The following is a 22,015-nucleotide window of genomic DNA, read 5'->3' on the forward strand; positions in this document are numbered from 1 at the left end:
ACGAGATATGACATCCTTCACTGACCCACAGCCCTACAGGGTACAACACTGGAGACAGTGCGGGAATTGCCCACAATCTGACCCCACCACACCGAGGGAAAACACTAAGGGTGTGCAACAGAACAGCAAAGGGATCAGCGCAAGGAAGTCCCAAGGGAATACCAAAAATAGACTTTGGGGCCAGGGCATGGCACTCCATGAGACTGGACTGGAAAACACTCCTAAAGGTCACCAAACAGACCTTGAACTATTTACAGGCTTTTGTATTAATTGTCATTGGTTTGGGGTTGTTGTTGTTTTCTTTTCTTTCCTTTTGTTGCTTTGTTTTGCTCTGTCTTGGTTTTGTGCATATTATTATCCCTGCCGGTTTATCTAGATAGGACAGGAGGGATAAACAATCTGAAGGAGAAAAGAACAGACTGATGGTTTTAGGGGAACATGGGAGAGGGGAAGGTGGGAGAAAGGAAGTGGTGTTAACAAACCCAGGGGCAAGGGAACAACAAGTAACCCAAAATCAGTGGTGAGGAGGGCGTAAGAGGTAAGTAGGACTTGATCGAGGCCAATGTAACTGAGAGGAACTACTGAAACCCAAATGAAGACTGAGCATGACAGTGGGACAAGAGGAAGGAACTAGGAGGCAAAGGGCATTTAGAGAGGTCTAAATACATGCATGTATATATGTAAATATATTTATATATGATGATGAAGAAATATATATATGTGCATATATGTATAGGTTTAGTATTAAGGTAGCAGAGGGCCATTGGGCCTCCACTCAAGTATTCCCTCAATGCAAGAACACTTTGTTCTATTAAACTGGCATTCCATGATGCTCACCTTCCCAACATGATCACTGAAGAAAAAGTGGATGGATAAGCAAATGTAGTGAAGAAAGCTGATGGTGCCCAGCTATAAAAAGATATAGCATCTTGGGTCTTAAGGTCTTGAAGGTAAACAAGCAGCCATCTAGCTGAGAAGCAACAAAGCCCACATGGTAGAAACACACCAATCTGTGTGATCATGAGGTGTTGAAGGGATCAGGTATCAGACAGCAAAGAACAAAAAATTGTATAATTGTGAATGAGGGAGAGTGGGGACCCAAAGCCCATCTATAGGCAACTGGAAATTCCCTTACAGAAGGGTCGCTGGGAGGAGACGTGCCAGCCAGGGTGCAATATAGCACCAATGAAACATACAACTTTCCTCTAGTTCTTTAATGCTTCCTCACTCCCACTATCATGATCCCAATTCTACCTTACAAATCTGGTTACACCTGGGGATGTACACTGGTACAGATAGGAACTGGAAGCACAGGGAATCCAGGACAGATGAACCCCTCAGGACCAGTGGTGAGAGTGGTGATACCAGAAGGGTAGAGAGAAGATGAGGTAGAAAGGGGGGACCAATTACAAGGATCTACATATAGTCTCCTCCGTGGGGGACAGAAAACAGAAAAGTGGGTGAAGAACAGAAAAGGGAGACATCAGACAGTGTAAGACATGACAAAATACTAATAATTTATAAATTATCAAGGGTTCTTCGGGGGGTGGGGAGGGAGGTAGGGGAAAAATCAGGAGCTGACACCAAGGGCTCAAGTAAAAAGCACATGTTTTGAGAATGATGATGACAACAAATGTACAAATGTGCTTGACCCAATGGATGGATGGAGGGATAAGAGTTGTACGAGCCCCCGATAAAATGATTTTTAAATAAAAGAAGAAGAAATAAAGGGGCTCTATAAAATACACTTGAATTTGGGATCTTTCTTCCTCCAAAGCAGGTTGTTTCAGGTGCAATCCAGTTGTTAAGTGCAATCCTGAATGTTCTGACCCATAGCGACCTATGCACAACAGAACAAAGCAATGCCTGGTCCCTTGCTGAGCATATTGTTGCAGTCAATGGGCTGATCTATCTCATTGAAGCTTCTTTCTTGCTGCCCCTCTGCTTTACCAAGCATGATGCCTCTCTCTCCAGGGACTGATCTCTTCTGACAACATGCCCAAAGTACTTAAGACAAAGGCTCATCATGCTTAGCTCTAAGGAGCACTCTGGCCGTACTTCTTCCAAAAAAGATTTGGTTATCCTTTTCGAAGTCCATGTTACTTTAAATATTCTTCACCAATATCACAATCCGAATGCATAAATTCTTTTTCAGTCTTCCTTATTCAATATCCAACTTTCACATGCATGTGAGGCAACTTAAAATATCATGGTTTGTGAAAAAAAATATATATGTATATAGATCATGGTTTGTGTCAGGTTCACCTTATCCTCAGATTAACAACCTTGTTTGTCAACCTTCTACAAAGGGTCAGGCAAAAAATAAATAAAAATAGAAAGGTTCAGGAACAAGGGCTATCCTTGCTGCTATCAGATGATCTTGTCTAAAAGCAAAGAACACCAGAAAGACTTTTACTTGTATTTTATTGACTATGCAAAGGCATTCCATTGTATGGATTATAACAAACTATAATGAAACATACAACTTTCCCCTAGTTATTTAATGCTTCCTTCCCCCCCCCCCCATCCATCATGACCCCAATTCTACCTTACGAATCTGGCTAGACCAGAGCATGTACACTGGTACAGATAAGAGCTAGAAACACAGGGAATCCAGGACAGATAAATCCCTCAGCACTGATAACGAGAGTAGCGATACAGGAGGGGAAGGGGAAGGTGTGGGGGGTGGGGTGGCGGGAGGGATTGATCACGATGATCTACATATAACCCCTTCTAAGGGGGAAAACAACAGAAAAGTGAAGGAAGACATTGGTCTGTGTAAGACAGGGGAAAATGATAATAATTTTAAATTATGAAGGGTTCATGAGGGAGGGAAGGAGGGAGGGGAAAATGTGAGCTGATACCAAGGGCTCAAATAGAAAGAAAATGTTTTGAAAATGATGATGGCAACCTATGTACATATGTGCTTGACACAATGGATGGATGGATGGATGGATGGATGAATGGATGGATTGTGATGAGCTGTATGAGCCCCCAATAAAATGATTTAAGAAATTATGGACAGCCTTGAGAAGAAAGAGAATTTCAGAACACTTAACTGACCTCATACAGTACTCATACCTGGTTCAATATTCAGTTGAGCAAAGAGAACAAGGACGGACTGGCCTTGGTTAAGTATTTTAAAATCAGGAAAAACGTGCATCAAGATTGTATCCTCTCACCATACTTTGTTACCAGAGAAGTATGAAGGAGGATTATAAAAGGATGAAGGAGGCATCAGGCTTGGAGAAAACCTTGTTACCAACCCAAGCTATGAAGATGGTACAACTTAGCTTGCTGAAAGTGAGGAGAGCGTAAAGGACGGCTGATGGAGATCAAGGATGGCCGCCTTCCTTGATGGATCACACCTTAATGTCAAGAAGACCCCGGTCCTCACAACTAGGCCAATAGGGAACGTCATGATTAATGGAAAAAGGGCTGAAGCTGTCGAGGATTTGTGTCTTGCTTGGCTCCACAAACAGTGCTCATGGAAGCAGTAGCCAAGACATCAAAAGATGTGTTGCATTAGGGAAATCTGCTGCACAAGACCTCCAACAGGAGATAGTCAGAATAGTTGTCGTTGTTGTCAAGCTGTCGCTAGTTGTTAGCAAGTTGACTCCAATTCACCGTGACTAATGTACCACAAAGAGGAACACTGCCAGGCTCTAAACCACCTGCATCACCATTGATAAATGTGAACCCGAAGCCGCCACACTGTTGTGATAGGGCACCCTGGTGACGTAGTGCTCATGAATTGGGCTGCTAACTGCAAGGTCAGCAGTTAAAATCCACCAGCCACTTCATGGAAGAAAGATGGTCCTTTCTACTCCCCGAAACAAACAGTTACTGCCTGAAACTCACAGGGGCAGTTCTACGCTGTCCTACGAGGTCAGCCTCGACTCCATGGCGGTGAGTTTGGTTTGGGTGGTGCTGTGTGCTATGGAGTTGATGACCGCTCATGGTGACCCCTATAACACGGTGCAGAACTGCCTCACAGGTCGCAACTTGTCCAGAAGCAACCTGCTATGGCCTTCGCCCTTGGAGAGGCTGGTGGGTTCTAACGACCAACCTGCAGTTAGCAGCCGAGCGAGCACTTACCCATTGTGCTCCAGGTCTCCGGTTCATAAGGCCTGCTACGAATCTTTATAAACCAATAGTGTTTGGATGCTCGGACCATTCCACCGATCCGTCTCCCCGGAATGTATTCCTGTAGGATGGATCACAACAAAATGGAGTGGCGTCAGTCGGACAGGAAGGAGGAAACCTTGTGCAAAGCATGTAAGATGACACACCTCGCCCTCCTTGCTTCGAAGGAGCACTCTGGCCTTCCTCTAAGACAGATGGGTTTGTCCATGGCACTTTCAATATTCTTCTCCAGTGCCACAGTTCAAACGCATGGAGTCTTCAGTCCTCCTTAGTCAATATCCAACTTTCACATGCATTGGAGGCAATCGAAAATACTACGGCTTGAATCAGGCACACCTTAGACCTCAAAGCCACATCCTTGCTTTTTAATGCCTTACAGAAGTCCTATTGACTGCTGCTTCCATAAGCATTAATTATGAAGCCAACCAAGACAAAACCCTTGACAAATTCAGTCTTTTCTCCATTTACTATGATGTCACCTATTGGTCCAGTTGTGAGGATTTGGGGCTTCTTTACAATGAGTTGTAATCCACACTGAAGGCTGCAGTCTTAATCTTCAACAGCAAGTGTTTCAAGTCCTCCTCAAGTTCACAGGCAAGGTGCATTTCTGCATATCACAGATTGTTAATAAGACTTCCTCCAGTCCTAAAGCCACATTCTTCTTCATAGAATGTAGTTTCCCTGATGATCTGCTCAGAATACAGATTGAATAAGGATGGTGAGAGGATACAACCCTGTTAAACACCTTTCCTAATTTTAGACCATGAAGTATTCCCGTGTTCTGTTTGCACAGCTGCCTCCTGATCGATATATAAGTTCCACATGAGCATAAGCAAGTGTTCTAGAATTCCCATTCTTCTCAAGGTTCCCCATACTTTATTGTGGTCCACACAGTCACACAAACACGTTTGCATAGCCAATAAAATACAAGCAAGCCTCTTTCTCGTATTCTCTGCTTTCAGTGAAGATCTGTCCGACCTCAGCAATGTGACCCCTTGTTCCGCATGCCCTTCTCAATCCAGCCTCTGTCCTCTAGTGTCTCTATAATTCAGAAGTGACCCGATAGCAATGAGAGGTTCACCTGAACCCTAGCTGTCAGGCTTATGCATAGGGCACCCTGGTGGTGCAGTGATTATTCATTGGACTGCAAAATGCAAGATCAGCAGTTCAAAACCACCAGCCCCTCCAAGAGAGAACGAGGGGCTTTCTCCTGCTGTAAGGAGTCACAGCAGCGGTTCTCAACCTTCCTCAGGCCACGACCCTTTCACACAGTTCCTCGGGAGTGGTAGCCCCCAACCATAAAATCATTCTCATTGCTACTTCATCACTGTCATTTTGCTATAGTTATGAATCAGGCGACCCCTGTGAAAGGGTCCTTCGACCCCCAAAGGGGTCGCAACTCACAGGTTGAGAACCGCTGAGTTACAGTCTTGGAAACTCACAGGAGCAGAACCTAGCACCCACTAGCAGCATCTCCTTAGGCGGCGATAGGTGCATCAGAAGCAGCAGCCACCACACACACACACACACACACACACACACACACAAAACCTCTCCAATTTTCTGCCATTGCCCAATAGAGCATGAGCTAAGAAGAGAAGCCTGGAACTGTACTTCCTCAAATCAGACAATGCAAACCCTGTGGTTCACAATAGGCTGGCCTGCAGCCAAGCATGGGATGACACAGGATCAGGGAGGGCTTGTTCTCAGGGAGGGCTTGTTCCGCTGTGCATGGAGTTGCCACAGGTTAGGGACTGGCTAAGGGCAGCTAACAACCACGACAGCCCCCACCCCCACCCCCATCCCAGAGCCTGAGTCTTGCAGGCACTTCAAGGAGCTGCTGGTTCCCTTGAACATGAAGCTCTCCCCTCTCTCTCTCCTTGCAGGGGCGGGTTAAGCCTTCTTCTTATGAATTTCTCAAATGGGTCACCCCATGAAGCTCCTTGGGAGCTACATCGGGGTCCAGTGTGGAGCAGTCATCGGTTAAACACTTGACAGCTCCTCCAAAGGATGACAGTTCAAGCCCGCCGGCGGCTCTGCAGGAGGAAGGCGTGGCGGTGGAGCCTCTGGAAAGATGACGCCGTTGGCCACAGAGCCCACTGGGCTTTACTGCAGCACCACAACCCAGGGGGAGAGAGTCCAAGTGTCCCACGGGTTTCTCCAGACTGATCTTTAGGAAGGAGACTCCAGGTCTTTCTCCTGCTGTGCAACTGGGGTGTTCAACCCGCTGCCCTTTGGGCAGTCAGTTAAGTGCTTCACCGCTGCACCAGCAATCTCCTTCATTAAAATGAACCCCAAACATGCACTGTCTAAGAAACCCCCAAAGGTGCGTTAGAAGCAAGGCTGGCGAGGTGTTGTCTCAGGCACTTTAGACAAGTTATCAGGAGAGACCAGACCAAACCACACTCCCTGCCATTGAGTCCGTTCTGACTGACAGAGACCCTGTAGAACAGGGTAGCATTGATCTGTGTAGAAAGCCTCATCTTTCTCCTGCCATAAGGAGAGACCAGCCCCTGGGGAAGGGCATCATGCTTCATAAAGTCGGGGGGGGGCGCAGAAAAGGGAAGGCCCTGCACAAGGAGGATGGACGTAGTGGCTGCAAGGATGGGCTCAAACAGAATGGTTGTGAAGATGATTCGGGACCAGGGGGTTGTTGTACATAGAAGGGGGGTACCCCCCCTCACACACACACCCAAACCAGAATTTGTTTTCAAAGCTATGTATTTAATTTTTTTTCCAAAACAACCTTATCACCTTCAAAGTACTCTCCATGACAATACGTTTGTCAAATCTGCGAGTCCATTCTTGGAAACATTTTTCAAGTTCATCTGTTTGGATGGCTGATAGCCCCTCCCTCGGTTTGTTCTTCACCTCATCTATGTCGTGAAATCGCTGTCATGTCCCTCTTTATTCATGGAAACCAAAGGAAGTCACACAGAGTGAGGTCAGGTGAAGAAGGTGCCTAGGGCAAGAGAGGAATACTGTTTTTTGCTAAAAGACTGCCCACCGAGATGGCTGCATGAGCAGGTGCCTTGTTGTGGTGGCAAAACCAGTCCCCCGTCTGCCACAAATCACCCCTTTTTTGTCACACACTGGAATGCAATCTTTTCGGAACCTCTAAATGGAAAGCTTGATTAACAGTCTGACCTGGTGGAACGAACTCCAAATGCACTGGGAGTCGACATTTTCTTCTGCTGGGGAAGTTGAGGGACACCCAGAACGAGGTTTGTCATCAATCGACATTTCATCATTTTTGAAACGAGAAAACCACTCATACACTTGAATTTTCCCCATACCACTGTCCTTGTAAGCGGTGTTCAACATCACAGTGGTTTCAGCGGCATTTTTCTGGAACAGAAATCAAAATTTCACAGCCACATGCTGTTCTCTTAAATCGACCATCACAAAAAATGAGGTTCAAGCTAAACTACTTTTATGAAAAAAAAATTCGCTGTGACCAGAGAGAACCTTCCCAGGCAACGCCACTGGGTGCACTAACTCAGAGTTGCTTGATGCTTGCCCCCCAGGAATAATGCATACTACAAAAGCGCTGATCTGCCCAGTGCAATTCCAGTTATTGAGGGGTACCCCCTGGTAGACTCAGTATGAATGGCATCTACCAACCACAACAGGAAGCCCTGTGAGGCAGTTCGACTCCATCCTACAGGGTCACTGTGTGTGGGACTATGCCTGACAGCAAGGCATTGGCCAAGCTAGACGCTGCCTGCATTTTCTTCCCGCCCTTCTCCCTTCCCCAGACATGCAAGGGCTCTCTGCCCCCTGATCAGTCTTTCTCCATTCCCAGGGGCCAAGTGGGGGGAGGACCTTTGAGTCACGGGGGAAACCAAAGTCTGGGTCCTGTGGCCCTGCTCTTAGGCCTCACAGGCCACACCTCAATACTTTGGAAATGTCTAATTCTCACCCCCGCTCCCCCAGGGCCTGAGCCCCGCTGATTCATTTTGAGAAACTCAGCATCCCACGGCAGCAGGAGGAAGGACAGTCCCCAGCCACGGCCCTGTGGGCTTGCTATGATTCATCCCTGGTCTGCAATCGCCTCAGAAATAGTCCTTACACAACCCGAGCAGCTGGGAGCTTCGGCACCCAGGGGCTTCCGTCTTAGTCACCAGCTCGCTGGACCTCGGGCCACTTCCATGCAGCCACGGGGACACGGAGGGACTGAGCACATGCCCAAAAGAGGAACTTGGGAAATTAGCAAATGGGGTGAAGGCCGCCTTTCGCTGCTGGCAATCGCGATGAGGCAAGCTCACAGCTGTGCCGGAGCCTGTAGAAGTGAAATATGCACCGTAGACAGTTTCCCAGGGTCCAGAGTGGCTGCTGCCTGCACCCTGGGGTCCCCAGGAGGTATGGGTAGAAAGAAGGGTCCAGGAACAGAGCGCTAAACTTTTGTTTCCAGGCAAGGTCTAGGTGCTGGCTGGTAAGACAGGCTGCAAGACCTTGCTAGAGCTGGTTTGAGCCCAGGATGGAGGCGACCAGGTCAGGGGAGATGAGACCACCACGTGCTGACTCCCAGCGGGCCCAGGGCTGTTCATGGAGTCCCTCGGCTCTGAATGCCCCTGGATACTGGACTCTACCTCCAGAATCAGACTCAGCTCCCAGGGCTGGGGGGACATAAAGCAGACCTGGCGGAGTTGGGACTGACGTCCCTGGTCCCTAGGCCAGTCCTTTGCTTTGCACATTAGGAAGCCAAAGCAGGACCATGAGCAGAAGGACCGTGCCCAAGGTCACGTAGCAGCTAGAGGTGAACATTGAAGTAGAACCGCAAAGCCCTGAATGACCTGGCCTCCCTGTTAGTTTGTGACCTCTCCACCTCCTCCCTCATTCTGTCTCTGGCCCAGACCTCTCTCTGCTTTCACCCCAAATAACCTCGTGCCCCCTCACAACATGGTGGTGTCACCCTAATGCCAACTCAACTACCATCCTCCGCCCCTCGTTAAGACAGCACCCTTTCTGTGGCTCTCTGACCCCATGCCTGGCTTCCTTTGACTCTGAAGCACCACCTGGCCTTCCCTATCTTTGTTCCTGACCTGATTCCCCTTTAGCATCTCATCTCAACCACAGAAGAGCTAGGGCTTCATCGCCGGCTCCATCGTTACCTTAGTGCCCAGCACTCAGCGATTTCTCAATAACCATATATCCAACAGCTGAGTGACACACCCCCAACCCATGTCCCACCAGCCCAGTGTACCAACTGTCCCCCATGGCCCTGGTGCCACAGGATCCTCTTCAAGGGCTAGCTCAAGAATGTCCCGGAGCCCGGATCCATTTCTCAGTATAAATGACATTGTCAGGCTCGATCATGGAATACTTAGCCATTGCTTCATGACGAGACCGCAGGGTGACCAGAGCCAGAAGGAAGTCACTCAGGTTCAGAAGATGCATTCAGCCTCCTGTGGGGCGCTGACCTTGACGTTGACCCACCCTTCACTCATGCCTTGGCAGCCGCCATTTTCCTTTCAACCCAATGCTCCTTATCTGTCACATGATCTCACAGCTGTGTGGCATCTGGGTGGCATTGAGTCTTCTTGTTGCCAGCAAGGCTCTGGGGGAAGGTGGGGGGCAGTCCAGGAAAGTCAACTCACTTGCCCAAGATCATAGCCAATGATGAGACCCAGATCAGCTTGAAGCCAAAACTTGGAGAAGTTTTCTCCTCTCCACTGGCCTCACCCTAGCTGCTGCTCCAGGCCTCCTAGTCCTCCTCAGTACCCAGATCCTCTCGGCGTCAATTTTGCCTGTTTCAACCCTCTTGGGAAACAAATAGAAGTTTTGCCCTATTTGATAAACTACTAAAAACACCAGCCTTCTGCTCCTGAAAGTCAGCCCCAAAGAGGCCCTGCAGATGCTCGAAGCAACACTCCCTGTGTCTGATTAGTCCCCACAAAGCTGAGCCTAAGACGAGGCTCAGGGTCCTAATGATTAGTTTAGGAAGTAACTCTGGGAAGCAGATGGGGAGCGGGGAGAGTGAATCAGGGAAGGAGAGAAGGGAACATTATCCAGGTAACCAGGTGCTATCAAGTCCGGCTCCTGTTGACCCCGGGCGTGTCGGAGTAGAACTGCACTTCAGACTTGTGGATGGAGAGCGGCAGGCCTTTCTTCTGAAGCAATTAGCAACTGAGCCCCCACCATCGGCACGGCCCCGGGACTCCTAAAAAGTCACTATCAGAGTGAGCTGCTGGGGCCACCCTTGTAGCCATAAAGCCAGAGTCTTCCGGAACCTCTGACTCCCAGGCCGGACATGGCGCAGACTGAGTGGGCCGAGGCAGAAAGTCAGGTGGGCCTGTGCCCAGTGCCTTGTTGTAAGGTGACCAGGTTTTAACATTGGTAAAGCAGGACACCATTGATAAAACTCATATCCTGGTGAAATAGCCACATGGCAGCCCCAAACCGTACACCCTAGCTTGTCATGGATTCTTTCCAAAAATCAGGACTTTTTAAAAACGCCGCGGGATGCGGGAAACATTGTTAAAATTTGGGACTGTCCCGCCAAAAGCAGGATGTCTGGTCACCTTATTATTGGAGGGGAGGGGGCAGGAGTCTGAGATCTGTCCCAGGGTGTCCAGAGCACCTCCCACGGTGACAGCATGGCTAGAATATGTACAGTCACCCTGCGACACCTATGAAAGCAGCTGAGAGTATATGTTTAAAGAAAGAGCCAGTCACACTTCCGATCCTGTTATGACCATCAAAGAGCCATGATGACATATGTCAACAATTTCCCAGTAACTTCCTGTGACTCATAGCTGTCGTGAGGGGCCCAGTGTCAGCCCACAGCAGCGCAGAGGGCTCCTGGGTGCCTTTTCTCAGATCTCCAGAACCTACTGAGGCCCCGGGTTCCAGGCCTACCATGGGGACTCTATCCCCAGCAGGCATGTCGCCACCAGGCCTTCAGTGCCCATGGACCTGTACCACTCACCTACGCTCCTTGTTTAACAGATGAGGATGCCTGGGGGAAGTGACCCGCCCAAGGCCCCAGGCCTCGGACTGTGCACGCAGGCATGGCCACGTCCCATGGGGAGCCCAGGGCAAAGCAAAAATGCAGGGTTGGAGCAGAGATATTTCAGGCCATCCAGCGAGCAGGTGACAGCAAGGCATGACACCCAGGGCAGAGCCCCTCTAGATGTGGGGGTCCGTGAGACACCCAAGCTGCATACCCCTGAAGTCAGTCCTGTGTAGACCTCACCTCCCAAAGAGGCGTGGGGCAGGTGCCGGGACTGGGGGTTTCCCAACGTGACCGGTTTGGGGCCAGCTGAGGCTGGGTTCCATCCCAGCTGCATCTCCGTCTTACTGCACAGCTCTGCTGTCTGGGATTCAGGTCCCAGGTCAAGTGCAGAGCAAGCTCTCCAAGTTCCATCCCCACCCCCAACCTCCGCACTGTCAGCCACATTGCTACCCTTTGAGGCTTAAAGAACCCACCCTAGCCCCAACTCACCCACTCCCCAAAAAAATCACCATCACTACCTCCCTGACCAGGGCTTCAGTGTTAACAGTAGCAGCTGGAAAAAGTTGGGGAGCAGTGGCCCAGCAGTGTGCAGACCCATAGGGGGCCCTGGACCCGCCATCCTGACTTGTCTCCACACCCCACAGCTCGCAGGCCAGGCCCTGCCAGGATAGAGCCATCACGCCTAGCTGTGCCCCTCCCCTCTCCAAGGAGGGGCCCAGAGAGGTTCCCAGGAAGCTCATCTCCCACCCCACCCCCACCCCCACCCCCGGGGAAGGCGGGAGGCAAAGGGAGAATGAGGAGGCGCTGGGTCTCCACTGAGTCATCCAGCACCATGAGTGGGTTACAAACAAGGATTCTGGGCCACAGCTTTCCCATCTCTAAAATGGGGCTAATGACCCCTGCCACTGTCCTTGGCAACAGGATGTTTGGAGAGCATTCATTACAGCCGCTGTCACCATTGTGTTTCAGCTAATAACACGCTCCCTGCCTGGTGAGGCCCAGAGGCTGTGGAGCTTTGGGAAAATGCGTTCTTATCCATCTTCAAAGCATCCCTGGGAAGTAGGTGGGAGGCAGCCACTGGGAGAGAGGAACGGAGGCAGTCCCAAGAGGCAATCAGCCTTTGAGGCAGAGAGGGGGTGCAAATGAGTGCCAGATGCACAGAACAGTGGAAGGGGTCAGCCCTGTGCCACCAATCTCCCTTTGCCATCTATCAATGAAAGAGCCTTCACCCTGGACATGGAAATCCCAGCGCCCATGTCTTAGACTCTGGCAGAGAAGAATAAAATCATGTTGGTGCAAATGCCGGCCTCTGACCAGTGTTGAAGGAGCACAGTGGCTATGTTTTGGGCTGACAACTGCAAGGTCAACAGTTTGAAGCCACCGCCATTCCAAGGAAGAAAGATGAGGTTTTCTACTCCTATAAAGAGTTACTGTCTCAGAAACCCACGGGGGCAGTTCGACCTTGCCCCAAGGGTCACTTTGAGTTCGTGTCAACTCCATGACAGTGAGTTTTGTTTTGTTTGGGGGAATTGGTGCTGGGGGAAGCGATGGTTCTGTGGTAGACACCTCTCCTCCCGGGGGGATTATCCCAGGTCCAGCCAATGCACCTCGTGTACAGTCACCATCCGCCTGTCAGTTGAGGTTTGGGCGTGGCCTCAGAGTGTCACCTCCAGTCCCAGATGACCTCGGAAGAAAGGCCTGGAGATCAATTTCAAAAAATAAACCAGTGAGCACTCTAGGCATCAGACAGTCAGGTCCCCTTGTGTCAGGGACTGACTCAGTGGACTGCTAATAGTATCGGCGACAAGAGGAGGTGTACAGGCTATCTGTCCCCTGTCCCCTCCTGCTCAGCAGGAAGACTTCAAAGATGCCAGGCCAACCCAACTTCATGCCCGTGTGTGGTCCTTTCAAGGAAAAATGGTTCCTTGGCTCTCTATGTCATTGCATTGGACATCTATGCTAGGCCGTGGGTCCGTGCAACTCTGCATTGGAACATTGTGGTGGGTATGGGTGACTAGGTTCCGAGTGTCCCCTTGGGATGGGGGTGAGGGATGGATAGAGTGTCCTTCCCTGAACCCAGGGAGCAATCTGACGGAAGTGAACAGCAGGGGCAGAGCTGTGCTCCCAACCCAGGCAAAGCCTGAAGAAATGATGTCCCAAGGAGGTCAGGGGACTTGCCCAACGTCACATAGTCACTGAGCCGAGGTCTCAGTGCCGATTGGTAGGTGCAGCTCCTTGGGACAAAAGTCCTGCTGCCACTGGCAGAAGCATGAGAGGTGGCCTTTCTCAACCTCTCAGTTTCCAGTTCAAGTAACAGGTGCTCAGAGAGTCAAACGGATTCTGACAGCTGACCTCCAGCCAGGGCCGGTGCCCAGAGTCTCCTCTGACTGGGACGGCTTCGAGAGTAGGTGGGCAGGCATAGGCTGTTCCCCTTGGCTCTGTGGTCAGGTGCTCAGGAAGCCCTCTGGTGTGTGAAGTGAGGGTGGACTAGCTTCCTCCGTCACAGCCATCTGCCACTGCATGCCAGGTAGAGGGACACAAAAGGAAAACGACGCAGTCCCTACCCTCTAGACGGTGTGTGTGTGTGTGTGTGAGAGAGAGAGAGAGAGAGAGAGCCATCAAGTCAGTTCCAACTGCTATTGTTATTTGCTGCTGCTGAGTCGAACAGAGCGAGACAGAGAGAGAGAGAAATTCTGTGAACTGGGTACAAAGAAGCTCAGGGGGCTCCTTGTCCAAGGTGGCACTGTGCTTGGTGGCAGAAAACAAAATCTCCAACATGAGAGCAGGCTGCAGAGGCCTCTGACAGTGACCAGAGGGGACGGGCATGCAAGGACACAGTAGGGGGTGACCAAGAGTCCTTGATGATGACATGAAGACAAAAACATGTCAACCAGTCTGTCCCAGGCAGGCCCAGGCACACAGTCACCCAGAGCCCAGGCCCATTCTTTGGGGTCTTCTCCACTTCACTGGGTGAGGCTCCTGGAGGCATCTGCTCAAGAAGCCAGTGGACAGAAAACCCAAATCTTCACAACCGGCTATATCATGGTAGATGGATTAAGGTAGAGATTGTCAAGGATTTTGTCTTGCTTGAACCCACATTCAACGCTGACGGAGGCAGCAGTCACGAGAGCAAAATGACACTGTGAATCGGGTGAATCTGCTGCCTGAGACCTCCGCGGAAAAAACTCTAAGAATCTACAAAATAAGAATAACTCGTAGAACTAATCAGTCCATTTATACCCGTGTTGGCTATACTGCTATATGCTAGCAGTTATCAGTTATACAAGGAACATTTTAAAGATGTCATCTTGCAACAGAAAAGTGGGTGAAGGGAGACATCGATCAGTGTAAGGCATGAAAAATAATAATTCATAAATTATCAAGGTTTCATTTAAGAGGGAGGGGTGGGAGGGAGGGGGGAAATGAGAAGCTGCTACCAAGGGCTCAAATAGAAAAATCATATTTTGAGAAGGATAATGGCAACAAATGTGCTTGACACAATGGATGGATGTCATCTGGATTGTGATAAGCATTGTATGAGCCCCCAATAAAATGATTTTTTTTAAGTGTTGAAAAGCAAGGATGTCATTTTAAGGACTAAGTTTTGCCTGACCCAAACCTTTTCAATTGCCTTGCATGCATGTGAAAGTTGGACATGGACTAAGGAAGACCTGAGGAGAATCGATGTATTTGAATCATGGTGTCGGCGAAGAGCACTGAAAGTACGTACTGCGGACTGCCCAAAGAACAGACAGATCTGTCTTGGTAGAAGTGTAACCAGAGTGCTCCTTAGAGGCAAGGATGAAGAGACTTCATCTCGTGGACTTCGAACATGTTGTCCGGAGAGACCAGTTCCTGGAGAAGGACGTCATGCTTGGTAAAGCAGAGGGACACTGAAAAAAGGAAAGCCTTTGAGTTAGTCTGGGTAAACTAGGGAAACAAGTCCACAGAAACTCATATATATGAGAGAGTTTTATACAAAGGGTAGATGTACTTTAAGAAAGCATCCTGACCCAGTGCCATCCAAGCCCTTAAGTCCAACATTTACCCACATATCTGATACCAATCCACAAAGTCCTCCTCAATCTCACAAACACGCAAGAATGCCAACTGCAAGAGAAAAGCCGAGTCAGTGAGCGTGTAAGCATCTCAGCGCCGGCAGGGGTCTCCACACGACTGCTCCAGCACCCAGGGCTGCATCAGGATAGGTCCATGTGGCTTCTCCTCAGGGATGTCTTGCAGGAAGTGAGCCTTGCCAGCTGAAGCAGGGAACTGGCTAAAGCAGCTGCACCCTGGTCTGACCATCATAGAGCAAGAGACCCGAGAACTACAAAGGCGAGGCTCAGTGAGCCATTTCTCTCGCCACCCTTCAATGAACCCCACATGTGTTTATCGGCCAGGTTGGCACAATAACCTTAACTATCTGAGCCCTCAAAGAGGTGGATTGACACAGTGGCTGCAACAAGCACGCAAGTGTTGGCAGCCAGGCGTGTCCCTGCCTCGCCACTACCCTTGATGAAAGGGAGTCCAGGAAAGTAACGGGCTCCAGAGGGTACGGAGAGCCTTGCCAAGCCAGAAAGGCCCTCCCTCCTGGAGCGAGAAGGAGCCACTGTGTGTGATTGGCTGTCATGGACCCTGGACTCCGAGACGGAAGCCCTCAGCTTCCTTCCTTCCTTCCCTCTTTTTAAATAAGTAGGTTCTAAAGCCATCGTCTGGGCTCTCGGGGCCAGGGGATGCTGGGAGGGAGGATGCTGGGAGGGCCAATGAGCCCAGCCACAGTGGACAGAGGCCATGTGGAAACTGGATGGGACCAGGAAAAGCCCAGCAGGGAGCTTTGAGTGGCCACCCAGCAGAACCAGCTGTGGAGTCATGCCAGCCACCCACCCCCATCTATGAACATGTGTGGGGCCAGGCCTCTGCTGAGTCCCCTCTACAGCCCCTTCCCCGGGCTCGGTCTGGGCCCCACTGCACTCTCCACACACCCCCTGCCCCACCCCCAACTCTTTGCTTTCTAACAGGAAGTTCCTTCCTCTTTCTATGTTTCTCCTCTTGGCCCACACCCAGCTATCCCCAGCCCAGAGCTCGGGTGACTTTCAGGAACCTGCTGTTGAGCAAAAACCCCAACCACTCCCAGCTGGCTATCTCTGCCCACCTAGGGGGAGGTGCCCTTGAAACCGGGCAGCAGGGCCTCCAGCTATCAGGAGGGACCTGACAACCCAGGAGGAAGAGCCAACTGTCAGCGCAGCCCTCCCCCAGCCTCCCCTCCACTCCCCAACAAACGTCTGGAACAGTCCAGGAGAGAGGAGGGAACGCTCCTCCAGCCTCATGACTTAAGTTCTGATGGCAGCTTCTATCCCTTCATTTAGGAGGGCTTGCCCATAGGAGTCAGGGGCCCTGGTGGCATCATGGATGGCAACTTGAGCTGCTAACCACAAGTCAGCAGTTCGAGGCCACCAGCCATGGAGAAAGATGAGGCTTTCTACTCCTGTAAAGATTTAGTCTTGGAAACACTCAGGAGCAGTTCTTCCCTGTCCTAGTGGGTTGCCGTGAGTTGAAATCGATTCAGCGATGAGTCTGTGTCCATAGAGTAAAGGCCAGGCTCCTGGGCTTTTTATAGGCATTGTCCTGAGCAAATCCCCATAAAAGTGGTGACTTAGCATCTTCCAATCCCGAGAGTCGGAAGTCTCTGGGCCACAATCAAGAGGTGAGTCAACAAGGTGGAACTTCCTAGGGGAGAATGCAGGGCCCAGCCTTATCCAGATTGGAGAGGCCACTGGCTTTCCTGACTCCACAGCCTTGCGCCCAACTCTGACCCCCTGGCTCTCCTCACTAAGGAACCTGGTGATGACCTCAGGCCCAGCAGCAGAATCCGGGATCAACTCCCATCTCCAGGTCCTTCACGTCCCCACACCTGCCACGACCCTCTCGTCGTGTAAGTAAGGTACCACAGTCACCAGCCCAGGGAGTAGGGGCTGAGTATTTGGGGCGTCCATTAATTTGCCTGCCACGTCAGCAGCAGCACTGACGTGAGGAGAGAAAGCCGCAGGTTGTGTGGAGAAGTCCTATGTATTGCTGCACAGATGTCCAACCCTGCAACACATGTGATGGGCCAGATGCTAGCGATCCCCAACGCCGGGGTCAGCAGGCTCTTGGGTCCTTCCTGTGGGCCCACTGCCCAAACTACCTCCCCCAACACCCGACCCCCAGACAGTCGCCTGGCACTTGGTCTTTCTCCCCCTCTCTAATTGGCATCTCTCAGGATTTAGCTACGTAGAGCCCACTGAGCTAAGGCCATAGAAGACTTGGCCCAAGAACCAAGACAGATGAGGTCAAGGTCCTTTGGTAAGAACCAAAGGGAACCAGGAGAGCATGATGCTATGTTTCTGATCATTAAACCCATCTCACTCCTCCTCAGGATTGGTGCTGGTGACTAGAAGTGAATCCAGGAGAAAGGAGCGCAAAGACACAGAGGCTAGAGACCCATCTGGGCCTGTGGCATTCAACTGCTGTGTCCCCAGAACTCTGCCAGCTGCTTCCAAGGTGAAGTGCGACTGGGTCTCTTTCAACACTTCCCCCTCAGAGTTTTCCAGGCTACAGCCTTTACAGGAGCAGATCACCTGGGCTTGCTCCATGAAGCTACTCCTGGGTGGGCTTGAACCCCCAACCTTGTGGTTAGCAACCGGGCACTGAGCCTCAGCACCACCTATTACCAAGTCAATAAATCCACCACAAAGTGATAGTGGCTGGGGACCAGTTGGCTTTAGTAAATGCTGCTGATAAGCAAGCACCTTCACTCACAGAAGAAATCATCTATGATGAAAATAGACAGGCTGATGGGAGAGTCCATTCCCTGTCCCAGGACTCTGGCTGTGGTGAGGCCACCCTACCTCACCTGCCAAACCTCATGCCACAGCCCCCTGGGCAAAAGAGCTTCACCTAGGCCTGGGCTGCCCCAAAGCCACCTCCAGGGTTGTGGGCCCAGCAGAGAGGACTGCCACCTCCCCTGACTGGAGCCCAGCAAGCCAAGCGACAGTGCACTTGTACTTTGGGAAAGTCCCCTGGTCCATGAACAAGAGAAGCAGAGATCGTAAGCAGGAGTTTTCACCTAAAGTTATCTTTATCAAAATAATCAAAGGCAAAGCCTCAGCTCCCAATTCCCCTTCGAAGCTATTTCACAAACGAGATTTCTTTCCTTTGGCCAACTTTCCCAATCCTCACATATTTAACTTGCGGAGGAGGTAAATGGAGGCTGGTAATGTGCTCAGAGCCCCGCCCACCCCTGTGTCAGTGCTCCGTTCCACAAGTGCCCCTGGAAGCCACCCCCAGCCCTCCTCCAGAGTCTGAGCCACACGGACAGAGCGCTGGGGCCAAGGACAAGGGGCCCCTCGGCTTCCATTTGACAAGTGAGAAAATGGAGGCTCAGAAAAGTGAGGGAACCGTCCAAGGCTCACAACCAGTTAAGGAAGAGCAAAATGCCTCCACGCCCCTTCCCTCTTCACACTAAATCCATGGTCCTCTCCCCTCCCCCAAGAGCTGCTGCTCCTGTGGGTGACCAGTTCATTGGTTTCCTTCCACTCGTGGCCACCCTAGGTGTTTCAGAGCAGAACAGCTTCTCACGGCCATGGCCTTGGAGATACAAATTGTTCACAATGTTCTTCCAAGGAGCCTGGGGGGGCAGGGGGGCGGGGTTAATGGCAATGTGTTGATCAGCAGCCAAGCATGGCACCATTCATACCCCACACCCTCAGGGAATTTTGGTGGGTTATTTCCATTGCTACCGAACTGCATTAGAAAGTAGGATGGAGAAATGGCTAGACATTTCTTCATTGATATAAAATAACAAGAAGGCTTCATTGCATAAAACCTATTAGCAAAAGGAATCCATTGGCTTGAAAAGACAGCTCTATTTTCCAAAACAACCACATCAAAGATATTGAGAAGGGCAGCATCGTTCCATATTGGGTAAGTTCCTGCGATGTCTGGCTTAATAGGAGGCTGTTGGATTTTCTTATCTGCTTCTGCATTCAAAAGTTGCGATGGGATGTTTGGGTAAATGGCTAAAGCAATACTGAAGAACCAAGTAGGAGGCCTCACACTTCCTGATCTCAAAACTTCCTTTAGAGCAATCAAAACACCCTGGTACTGGTTCAATGGCAGACACATAGACTCAGAGGGGAGGGCCCAAAAGGGAATCCATCCATCTGTGAGTACCTGCGCTTGACAAAGGGCCAATGACCATTTAATGGGCAAGAAATAGTCTGTCTCTGTCTTTTTTTAGTTGTTTGTTTTATTGACCCATAAGTCACACATCATACAAGTCAGTAGTTTAAGCATATTAAAAGCAGTTGTCCAACCATCAGTAGAATCACTTCTAGAACATTTTACTCCTTCTTGTATTCATCATTATTAGCTCCCCGTTTCCCCCAAACTTTCCCCCAACAACCCCCAAGAATCATTCATCCAATTACTGTCTCTATAGACGTATCTATCCTCGATCTCATATCCAAGAAAACATATACAAAATCAGCAACAACAACAAAGTAAACCAGAGAAAAGTCTCCATCAAAAAAACGCAAAAAGTATTAAAAATAAACCAGAACAGATTTAAATTTAAATTAAAAAATAACTAGAACAGATTTAGAATAGGCCGAAAGGGAGATCAAATGACAAAGTGTTAGATTTTAACCCAACCGTATCTGCAGTGATTCACTTTCCAGTGTACTCCGCAAGGCCATCCACATTCCTCATCCGTGGCTGGAGAGACCAAAGGCTTGATGCATAAGAAACAGTATCTTAACAAGCAGTCCTGACAAAATTGGATATCCACATGCAGCAGGATGAACCAGAATCCACACTTCACACCATGCACAAAAGCTAGCTCAAAATGGATGGAAGATCTAGAGGTTAAACCTAAAACGATTGAGTTCCCAGAAGGTAGCCTTAGAGTCGAAATGAAGAGACCGAATGGTAGCCTGCCAAACCAAACACAAAGCACATGGAAAATAGAAGACAGAGAACTGGGACCTCCCCAAAGTTAAACACGTAGGCTCCTCAAAAGTCTTAACCAAAAAAGGAAAAAGAGAGGCTACAAGATGGGGTGGGAGGAGGGGGGAATGTTCGGCAAAAACAGATCTGATAAGAATCTACTCTGAAAACTACATGAAAAATGTCAATACAAACAACAAAAATACACACAATCCAATCAAGAAACAGACAAAGGGCATGAACAGACCTATCACCAAAGGGGAGGTTGTAGGTGATCGACAACTAGCTGGAAAGATGCTTGCCATTATTGGCCATCACCACTCTGCCATCAAGTCAGTTCCAACTGCTGCTGTTACTTGCTGCTGCTGAGTCAAACAGAGACCTTACTAGAGAGATGCCGATCAAAGCTGGGAGATACTGTCTCATCTCACCCCCGACAAAAATAACCGCCACTGAAACAACAAACGCTAACGATGTTAGGAGGGGCTTGGAACGCTTGTCCATAACGCTTCTTTGAATTGGGGCCTTTTGTAATTTGGACACGAGACCCGAGACTACAACTCTGTGGAAGACCACTGGAGGCAGTCCTCTTGACCGCTGATGCTGGCGGGACTGCGGCAGACGGCAGAGGAATGCGCACCTGGCAGAGTAAGAGGACAGGAGGAAGCAGCTGGGAAGGCTTGGGGGAAGCCAAGAGCCGCTCACTGGTCTGCCTGCCTAAGCAGCAGGAGCAGCCCGAGCCCCACAACCCCGACCTCCTTCTCCACTGCTACCACCTGCCCACCAGGCTAAGCCCAAGAGTCCATGCCCAGAGCCACCCCCTCATCCTCTGCCTCACGCGCCTGTATCCCTCCCGTAGTCCAGTGCTGCGAGAGTCAGGGCTTTGAGTCTTTAAACGCAGTCAAAGGAAAGAATACACAAAAAGAAGCTGGAAATAGAAATACCTTCTGATGCAGCATTCCCACTGGCAGGTATGTCTCCTGGAGCTACACGAGCCGTGACACCGACATAGCCACAGTCATTGCAGCCGCACTCAACCTGAATTCGGAAAAAAAAGGATGGAAACAACCTAAATTTCCACGCACGGATGGATGGATAACAAACTGTAGTCCGCACACACGGTGGGATTCCCTGCCACTGTACAGAAAGCAAAGGCCTTTGATATGTGCCAGAAATGAGAGGGAAAGAATGTTGCTCTAGATGTGTATATTTAGTCTTGACTTTTTATGATAGTGGGATCACACAATTTTTATCTTCATGTGATTTATTTCATTTTGCCAAATGTCCTCAAGACTCATTCATGAATGGCTCGTTATTCTGTATACTTGCCTAGTATTTCAATTTCTAGCTTTATGAAGAAGTGCCACGCTCATTTTCCATAGTGGTTCTGCCATTTTACAATCTGGGTCACTTAATACCTGCTTGGGAAACGCCTGACTATATATGTACACTGTCCCAGAAGGTTGTTTTTTGATGTGTGTGTGTTAGTTACATCGTCTGGTGTCAATTTGGAACTCGACAGGATTAAGAGTGAGGGAGTGCAGTCTAGTCTGTCAATCAGGTCACAGGCAATGAGGCCCCTGTGGGCATGGTCTTCCCCTGAGGATTCTGGGAAAGCCCTGGTATTTCTTCCTTGGAGGCAGGAGAGACTCTCTCACTACTTCACTCCCTTGGAGACTCTCTACCAACAAGGCTGACTCCCTGCCAGACATCCCTGAGGAGAAGCCACATGGACTCACCCTGGTGCAGCCAGAACGCTTGCAGACAGCCATCTGAGGCACAATCCTTGGTCTCTGGTCCCCTGGAACAACAGAGAAGACGGAAGTCATGAGCAGGAAGAGGACATGGAATGCTGGCTAATCGCCTCCATGAAGAACTGTGTCCTATGTCATGAGATTTAAAAAACTACATGGCTCATCAAAGACT

The sequence above is a fragment of the Tenrec ecaudatus genome, chromosome 5, assembly GCF_050624435.1.
Source record: "Tenrec ecaudatus isolate mTenEca1 chromosome 5, mTenEca1.hap1, whole genome shotgun sequence".
NCBI lineage: Eukaryota > Metazoa > Chordata > Mammalia > Afrosoricida > Tenrecidae > Tenrec > Tenrec ecaudatus.